Source organism: Akebia trifoliata, chromosome 11 (genome assembly GCF_017979445.1).
Source record: "Akebia trifoliata isolate Shusen 1 chromosome 11, ASM1797944v1, whole genome shotgun sequence".
Lineage (NCBI taxonomy): Eukaryota > Viridiplantae > Streptophyta > Magnoliopsida > Ranunculales > Lardizabalaceae > Akebia > Akebia trifoliata.
Genome location: NC_141385.1, coordinates 32,779,336 through 32,789,127, shown reverse-complemented (window position 1 = coordinate 32,789,127; position 9,792 = coordinate 32,779,336). Strand labels below are relative to the sequence as shown.

The 9,792-nt window shown below is 31.6% G+C and overlaps 1 protein-coding gene across 1 annotated transcript in view; it reads left to right on the top strand.

Moving 5' to 3' along the window:
- The first annotated feature begins 6,117 nt into the window (after positions 1-6,117).
- Positions 6,118-9,792, top strand: part of EMF2 (VEFS-Box of polycomb protein) — a 47,791-nt gene continuing 44,116 nt past the window's right edge. Inside the window, exon 1 of the mRNA XM_086459047.1 lies at positions 6,118-6,260. The gene's annotated coding sequence lies outside the window, so the exon portion shown is untranslated. The remainder of the gene's footprint in view (positions 6,261-9,792) is intronic.

Genomic DNA, 9,792 nt, shown 5'->3' with positions numbered 1-9,792 from the left:
TTTATTATTATTTTTTATATCATTTTCTTTCTTGCTGTTAGTACCACTTGCCTATTTAAAAGAATTGAACACATAAAAAAAAACAAATTAAAAAAGAAAATCTTTTGCTATCCCAAAAACAGATCGACATACACCTAAAAAACGAATAAAAAGGTAAAAAATCTTTTTTTTTAACAGTGTCCATGGTCCAATGTTCATTACACTATCCTCAATAAAATCAACCATCCTGAAACCCTGCATTATTTAGGGTCACCTTAAATGAACCTTGATTAAATCACATGAACAATATTCTAAAGTCAAATATTCAAAGTCCAAACACATGATCAATAATTAAACCAAAAATAACAAAAAAATAAAAATAAAAATACAAATAAAAAAATAAATAAACAGATAAATAAATAAAAATAAATAAAAACAATCTATGTCGTTTTAGCAATGCTCCCATATTTGGGATTTTTCAAGTTTGATCCTCAAAAGTCCCCAGCGGAGTCGCCAATGAAAACGCCATCGATCCGCGGGATGCGCGGATCCGTTTTTGACCTTTGAGGTTTGGGAGTCGCCACCTAGTTATTACAGTATAGGAACCAAACAGTGACTCGAAATGGATAAACAAATAACTAATCTACTAAAAAATATTGAGTCTGTGAATCACATTACGGGGTTGGAAGGTGTTAGGCACCAACCCCGCCCAGCAAACGCCGGTCTTTTCTAATTCTCAAAAATGATTACATTGTTAAAAAAACCTAAAAAAAATAAAAGAAATTTACCTTCACGAACGCAACGGTTTTGTTCCCTCAGATATGATAGAACAGCTCATCGTACAACACTCTTTACTTCGTTCTGTTACCGGATTCACTTCAAATCTCCAAGACGAAATATCTCCTTCTTAAATCTGAATTTTTTTGGTTTGTTTATGAATTTCTAGGTGTTTTTTGAAGGATTTTTAGGTGTTTTTTGAGCTAAAGTTGGGGTATGGATGTTAGGTAAGGAGTTAGGACTTCAAAATTAGGGTTTATGGGAGGCTAGAGAAGCTTTTTGACCTACTTTTCTTAGAGTTTATTTTTTGATACGAAAATAGGTTGTAGAGACCCTTATTTATAAATTTTTTTAAGTACCTTCTAGATATAGTAAGTGTTTAATTATAATTTTTTTAGAGAGAGTTATTGTTTAATTAGAATTGTTTTAAATAGAGTTAGTGTTTAATTAGAATTATTTTAAATGGAGTTAGTGTTTTATTAGAATTGTTTTAAATAGAGTTAGAGTTTGATTAGAATTGTTTAGATAGTTTTAGAGTTTGACTAGAATTCTTTTTAGGGTTTTGACTTGAGTCTTATTTGATTGACTTGACTTTAGGATTTTGACTTGAGTCTTACTTGATTGACTTGACTTAAAAAATTTAATTTTAATTAGGATTTCACTTTTCATTAATTAATATTTTAATTATTAATTTCGAAATTTTTAATTATTAAAATTGTAAAATTACCGTTTTACCATCGGATATAACTTTTTGTGTTTTAAGTCGTTTTTCAATGTTCTAGGATGTTTTGGAATCAATTTTTGTAAGGAATTCAATGGGAATATTGGTTTGTATCATTTATGAAATTTTTTATGTGAAATGGTCGTGAACTTTACGAGGGGCATTTTCGTAATTTTGTCAAATTTTGTGAAAATTGGCGAAATGGTTTATTTGGTTTTGATTTGTTGTTTTATGTTTTTAAAAGGATTTTCGTAAGCGTAATGTAGGCTCTAGGAATGTTTTGAGATTAGGGATATTTTGGTAATTTAGTCATTTTTTAGTGATTTTTATTGTGAAGCTTCTTTTTGTCTGCAAGATGATGATTTCTATGTTTTGGGGTTATATTTTCCTAGCGTAACGTGATTTCTACAGTTTTGTTTGCTTAAGATACTTCATCTGAATTTCTGAAACACATCTGGTAACCAAATAAAGTATTGGAATAAACATCCATCATTGGGAACCGTTGCAATCGGGTTGACGAGTTGATTAATTAGGCGAGTGCAAAAATGGGGTTTTTACACAATCAATAAGATATCCTATTCCCAACAAATAAGATCTTATTGATCGATTTACAAACGCAAATATTTTCTTAAAATTTGACCTAAAATCAAGATTTTGGCAAATCCAAATATAAGAAACTGATAAATACAAAACAACGTTTATAGTAAAAATATTAGATAAAATTTCAGATAAAGATCAACGTAACCAACATTTAATACAAATAATGAAAAATATAAAAAATCAAGACCAAAGTTATAAGTCTTCTATTGAAAAAATTCAAAATCTTTCTACCTCATCTCAAATATATTCTTTAAAAGATGTCTATTCTAAAATAAACAAAATCTCTTCAAAAAAATCAACTTCTTTAATGATTCTTTCAAATTTAAAACAACAAATTAATCAATTAAAAGAAGAAATTAAATCGTTAAAAGAACAAATAACAGAATTGCAATTAACCTCAACCCTTCCAGTCAATTTAGACAAATTTTCTGATACTACAGGACAAACAGAACAATTCCTTAACACCATAACTCAATATACTTATAAAATATGACATACTACTATAATAATAAAAAATAAAAAAATCTTTAAAAAATTTATTGCTCTTATTGATTCAGGAGCAGACCTAAACTGCATAAGAGAAAGATTAATACCTTTATCTCATTATAAAACAACACAAACATCACTAACAATGGCAAATGACAAAAACATATATATTAAATACAAACTAACAGACTCCTTTGTTTGCAAACAAAATGTCTATCTTCTACTTTCCTTATTTGTTGTACCAACTTTACAACAAGAGGCAATATTAGAAAACCCTTTCATTAAATCCAACCATTTTTAATGACACCAGAAGGAATCCAATGCAAATTAGAAGATCAAGAAGTTCTTTTTAACTTCATATCTTCTGCTACTTTTGGATAAGTTGATCTCTTGATAAACTTGATCTGATCAAAAGAAAAACAACTTGATTCTGTTACTCAAGAAAAAGAATTTCAAAAAATAAAATAAGATATTAATTATCCAAAATTACAAACAAAGGTAAAAAGTTTCGAAAAATAATTAATAATAAAAATATTGTTAAAACCTTCTTAGTGCATTCTGGCATAGGAAAACCCATCAAGTTGCTCTTCCTTATAGTCCTTCATTTAATGAAAAGTACATTCCAACAAAATCAAGACCTGTTCAAATGAACTTTATATATTTAGAGCTATGCCTAAAAGAAATTCAAGATTTTAATAAAAAGTTAATAAGAAAATCCAAATCCCCTTAGAATTGTGTAGTTTTTAATGTTGAAAACGCAGTAGAATTAAAAAGAGGAACTCCAAGACTTGTAATAAATTATAAATCCCTTAATAAAATATTACAATAAATAAGATATCCTGCTCCCAACAAATAAGATCTTATTGATCGACTCACAAACGTAAATATTTTCTTAAAATTTGACCTAAAATCAAGATTTTGGCAAATCCAAATATAAGAAGCTGATAAATATAAAACAACGTTTACAGTACCGTTTGTACATTATAAATGGAACATAATGCCTTTCGAACTAAAAAATACTCCGAGTGAATTCTAAAATATGATGAATGACATATTTTCAAACTACTCAAAATTCATTCTAGTCTATATAGACGATATCCTTATATTTTTTCAAAATCTATATGACTATATATATATATAGTAGTGTTCAATGGCTAACTTTTTGGCAAAACATTTTTCAAAACATGAGTTAGAAGTTTTGGAATGGGTTGATTTTTAGTGAGAATGATCTCTACGGTGAGGAGATCATCCTCATAAAAAATCAGCCCATTCCAAAACTTCTAACCCATGTTTACAAGTTGAAAAATTGTGGACCGTCCATTTTTTGTAAACTAGTTTTTATGGGGTTAGAAGTTTTGGAATGGGCTGATTTTTGGTGATGATGATCTCCTCACCGTAGAGATCATCCTCACCAAAACTCAGCCCATTCCAAAACCTCTAACCCATGTTTTGAAAAATGTTTTGCCAAAAAGTTAGCCATTGAACATGACCCATATATATATATATATATGGGTAGCGTTCAAGGGCAAACTTTTTGGCAAAACATTTTTCAAAACATGGGTTAGAGGTTTTGGAATGGGCTGATTTTTGGTGAGGATGATCTCTACGGTGAGTAGATCATCCTCATCAAAAATCAGCCCATTCCAAAACTTTTAACCCATGTTAACCAGTTGAAAAATCGTGGACCGTCTATTTTTTGTAAACTATTTTTGATGGTGTTAGAAGTTTTGGAATGAGCTGATTTTTGGTGAGGATGATCTCCTCACCGTAGAGATCATCCTCACCAAAAATCAGCCCATTCCGAAACTTCTAACTCATGTGTTTGAAAAATGTTTTGCCAAAAAGTTTGCTAAAAAGTTGCCATTGAACGCCCCCCTATATATATATATATATTCGAAAAGGCCATCCCACAAAATGGATTAATTTTGTCTCAAAGAAAAATTAAATTATTTCAAACAAAAATTCAATTTCTAGGTTTTTCCTTAGAAAATAAGACATACACTAGTAAATTGTGTTATTCAATTCGTTGACAAAATTCTAGACGAAATAACAGATAAAAAACAATTACAAAGATTTTTAGGATGCCTTAATTACATACTCAATTTTATAAAAAATCTCAAAGAAGAACACAAACTTCTTAAAAAAACCTAAGAAAAATAAAACAAAAAAGATATGGACCCAAAATCACAGTTAAGTAATTCAAAAAATCAAATAAGTAGTCAAAGGCCTACCTTGCTTGCATATTTAAAATCCAAAATTACTAAAAATAATTAAAATTGATGCATCAAAAATAGGATTACAAAAATTAGTAAAAGAAAAATAAATAATAAGATATATAACAAGAATTTAGAACCCATGTCAACAAAATTATTCAACAATCAAAAAAGAAATTTTAGTAATTGTTTTAACAGTTTTAAAATTTCAAAGTGACTTTTAAATCAAAAGTTTTTATTAAAATAGATTGCAAATCTGCAAAAAATATTTTTGAACAAGATGTCAAAAATCTTGAATCAAAATAAATTTTTGCTAGATGACAAGCATTACTTTCTATATTTGAATTTGATATTGAATTCATTCATGATCCTCAAAATAGTCTCTCTAATTTTTTAATTAGAGAATTCCTTAAAAAGCCACAATGAACTTTTCAAAAAGCCCAAATAAATTAAAAGGTAAGGAAAAAAATCCCTATTAATATTCAAATTTCACCTTCTCGTTTCTCTCCAATAGCTCCCAAATTAGAATACCTTCATAAAATAAACAAAGTCTTGTTTTCATTATCTCAAAAGCAATTCGAATTAATGACTATCTCGCAAATTCAAAATCAATTATTTCTTGCAAAAAATCTTTTTAATCCCAAACAACCGAACCTTTTCTCAAAGTTTTATGAAGCAATAGTATTCTAGTCTCAAAATGCCATCATTTCTGATAATTTTGATCATGGTGGAGAAATATCTTACTCTAAACTAAAAATTCAAAGAATCATTTCTTATCAAGAATGGAGGTACAACCTTTTGGGCTTCAAAATATGTCAAATCTCCAATCAATCAACAAATTCTCTATAATTATTGAGACTATCAAAATGTTTGGGAGTATGTATTTCTAATCCAAAACTTAAAAGGATCTCTCATTCATGATTTCTGCAATTTTGTCAAAAATTTAATAATTAAATCCCATACTGATTTTTAACCAATGGTGATAATTTTTTGGTGCCATCATTAAAATCCTCCCATATGAACAAATATCTCTATTTAAAGAATTTGTCAACGATAACAAATTCAAAATTGAAGACTTTAATTATCTATAAATTAATCCATAGCCAACCTGTATTTGAGTCAAATCAAAGGACATTAAATCATTTTTCATATATTTTTTAATTTGGATTTATTCCATGTATCCAAATCCACTAAATTAAATTTTCCGATGATTCGGATTTTGGGTCAAGCCCGACCCATTTTATGCTATGATTTTGATGATTATCTAGCCACGCCTTCTTTTCCGAATTTTTGTTAAGCTGGGCCCTAAAATTCCACGTGGCATTAAATGGATAAGTTGACTGGCGGACCCTGATTAATGGCAACATAAGTTGTATTAGAATACGAAGAGCGTCTTTGGGAATTTAAGCGGACATTTGCTTTGGCCGTTTTAGGCGGAGCGAGATTGGATTTTTAGCTCTGGAAGCTCCAGCTAGGGCTAATCGGTATATGAACTATATCTCTTCTCTATGATTTGCATCTCTTGCGTTTTATTTTTATTTTTTTGATTCGATCTACCCTTGCAACGATCTGGTTCTACAGTCGATCTCAACGCCTAATGTGTACAGATCTGTCTGCTTTGATGATTCTTTGCAGCGAGATCTGGTTCATCAGGTCCTTCGTGAAAGTTATAATTGTTTCAGATGTTTTTAATTTTTTATTTAGATTTTTGAATTTTTGTAGGGTTTCGTGATTTTATTTAGTCTATAGTTGTTAATATTGATGATTTTTTTGGTTATGTTTCAGTGATTTTTGAGCTGTTGTTGATGGATTCAGTTTGTTGGTGATTGTCATGAATTTATGGATTTTAGGGGGCTTAGAACAGCTGCTCATGATTTTAGTAGGATTTTGTGACATAGTTTTATTATTAAATTTTTTTTTTTGCGTTGGATACGAGATAGCTGAGAACTAAAAGAAATGAGCCAATAGTATTGATTTTTAGATGTATTAAGGTGTGAAATTGGGATATTCGTATGTTAAGTGGACTATTATAAAATTTAGCATCTCGGGATATCGAAATATGGCAAGCTTTCACTAGCCAATAGTTCAAAAATGAAAAAGTAGCTTCATATGCCATTTCCATATACAAAAAAAGGATATGGAAAATAGGTGTCCTTTTGGATTGGTCATGACCAAGACACTGCACCAATCCAATGATATTGAGTTTGATCATGTTGTGCTAAAATATTAATGTGAAATATATATACATGCACACACACTAGAGTTTGCCTAGGTTAAAGGGGTAAAAGAGAAAAAATAATAAAATTGGAGGGTGTATTATTAAAATATCGTTGGGGTTGAAGGCGTAAAAGATGAAAGAAAGTAAAGTTAGAGGGGTATTATTGAAAAATGGAAGGGGGTGGGGGTGGGGGAGGAGTATTATTGAACATTCTCTCTCGGGTTAAGGGGGTAAAAGTGTAAAAAATAACGTTGGAGAGATATTATTGAAATTTTTTAAGGTTAAAGGGGTAAAAGAGGAAATATAGGAAAGTTATAAAGGGGTGAAGTGTAAAGGAAATAAAGGGGATCTCACAAAACTATAACTTAATGGGAGGGTTAAAGGGGTAAAATTGAAAAAAATAAAGTTGAAAGGGTATTATTAAAGAATTTTGAGGTTAAATGTGTAAAAAATGAAAAGCAATAAAGGTAGGTTAAAATGGGTAAAAAAGGAAATATAGTAAAGATAGGAGTGATGAGTAAAGAAAATAAAATGGGACCTATCGTTGTTATTAATTTTTTTTTTTTTTTTTTGAGGTTAAGAAGTAGAAAATAAAAAAATACAATAAGAGAAGGTGCCCCGGGGTTAGTGTGTAAGATTGGCATCCACAAGGCTTATGACATGTGAATTGGAATTTCTTAAAGTATCTGATGTACCTCATGGGTTTTGGAGAAAAGTGGATTGGGTGGATAATGAGGTGTGTGTTAACCTCTTTTTCCATCCTTGTTAATGGGAGTCCAACTAGTCATTTAGGAGCTCGAGGGGGTTGAGACAAGAGGATCCCCTGTTCCCATTATTGTTTGTCCTTATGGATGAGGCCCCAAGTAGATTAATTAAGAGAATGACTTGTCTGGATCATTTAGTCGGTTTTTAGGCCATTAGTGGGGACACTCAGGTTACTCATCTCTGGTTTGTTGACGACACTCACGTCCTTTTGGGAGCTTCGACTGACCAAGTTAGAGTCCCTAGGGGTTTATTTTGTTGTTTTGAGATGATTTTAGGTTTGCGGATCAATTTCTGGAAAAGTAAATTTTTGCTGGTGGGTTCCGTTACTCGGATACATAGGTGGGCTGCCATGTTTGGGTGTCAAGTTGAGTCACTCTCATCTTCCTATTTAGGTCTTCCTTTAGGGGCGACTTGCAGAAGTAAGGCAATTTGGGATCTAGTTTTGGAAAGAATGGCAAATCGCTTGATTTATTGGAAATCAAGGTATTTGTCCAAAGGTGATAACGTTGATCCTCATCATAAGTATGTTGGAGAGTATCCCTGTCTACCATTTGTTTTTGTTCTCCATTCCTAAAAGTATCGAGTCAAAACTGGAAAGATTGGCCAGGGAGTTTTTGTGAAATGACAAAAAAGAGGAGAAAATATTATTTGGTCAATTAGAAAGCAGTGTGTCCTTTGAGAAAAAATGTAGTTTGGGTATAAAGTTTTTTAGAATGTCAAATAAGGCGTTGCTTGGTAAGTGGTTGCGACATTTTGGTGGGGAGAAAAATAGTTTGTGGAGCAAAGTTATTTAGGCCAAGTTTGGTGAAAGTAGGCTAGGGTGGGAAAGTGGCGAAGTGAAGTCTACGTATGGTTGCGGAGTGTGGAAAAGTATCACAAAAGGTTTTGACGAATTTAGGAAGTGGGTTGTGTTTAAAGTTGGTAGTGGGGATAACATTCGGTTTTGGGAAGATAAGTGGTGCACTAAGAGAACTGTATCCTCTCAATTTCCTTCGATCTATGAATTGTCCTAGAAAATGGATATGCCCATCGCTGCCTTCCTGAATCTCTCTGGTAGCGGTACCTCTTGGGACTTGGGCCTTAGAAGGAAGCTTAACAATTGGGAAGTTTGAGAGCTAGCTGACCTATCTTTGATTTTAGACCTTCACTATTTGGAGCCATCAGGAAGAGTTACATGGGAATGAAGTTGCAACAAGGACAAAAGATTTTCGGTAAGGTCTTTCTGGGCCACCCTTGAACCTCAATTTTCTCCTATCCCATTTGAAGTAATGTGGGGTTCCAATGTTCCATCTAAAATTTCTTTTTGCGCTTGGTTAGTAGTCTTGAACAAGTTATTGACTTTAGACCATCTCATTTTGAGGGGTTTCATTACTCCTAATTTTGTGGCTTATGTAGGACTAATGGGGAGTCTGTCGATCATTTGTTGCTTCATTGTCCTTTTGCTCTCAAAATTTGGTCCCACTTCTGAGGCTTGTTCAATTTGGATTTTGTTTTTCCTTGGTTTTCCTTTTCTGATTTTTGGAGCTTCGGTTAGAACGTTTTCACTGTTAGGAAAAGGATTCTTTGGGCTTCAATTCCTTTTTACTATTTGTTGGAGCATTTGGAAGAAGAGAAATAGGAGTATTTTCTTGGACCTTGAGAGTAATTTCGATGACATGATTTTGATGGTGCTGGGTTTGCTTTATTATCTTCTTTTAAAGGCGTTCTTTCTGAGGATTGCTTCCAAAAATTGGTCAACCATTTTTGGATTACTTAATATTAAGTTCACAATTCTTCTCTCCTGGCTCCCTTCCAGCATGCTTATCTCCAAACTGTTTATGTGAAGGACTATGTGCATATTTACATACATACTTGCATAATATCCATTACTTTTTCCTGTCTTTTTTTTTTCTTTTTCTTTCTTTAAGCCGTGGCTCCTTTTGTGATGCCCTGGACATGCAAAAAACCTATTGTAATCTTGCATTTTATGTCTTACATTTATTTCTTTCCTGGCTGTCTTTCATTTCTTCTCATTCGTGGTTTGTGTCTTCAAT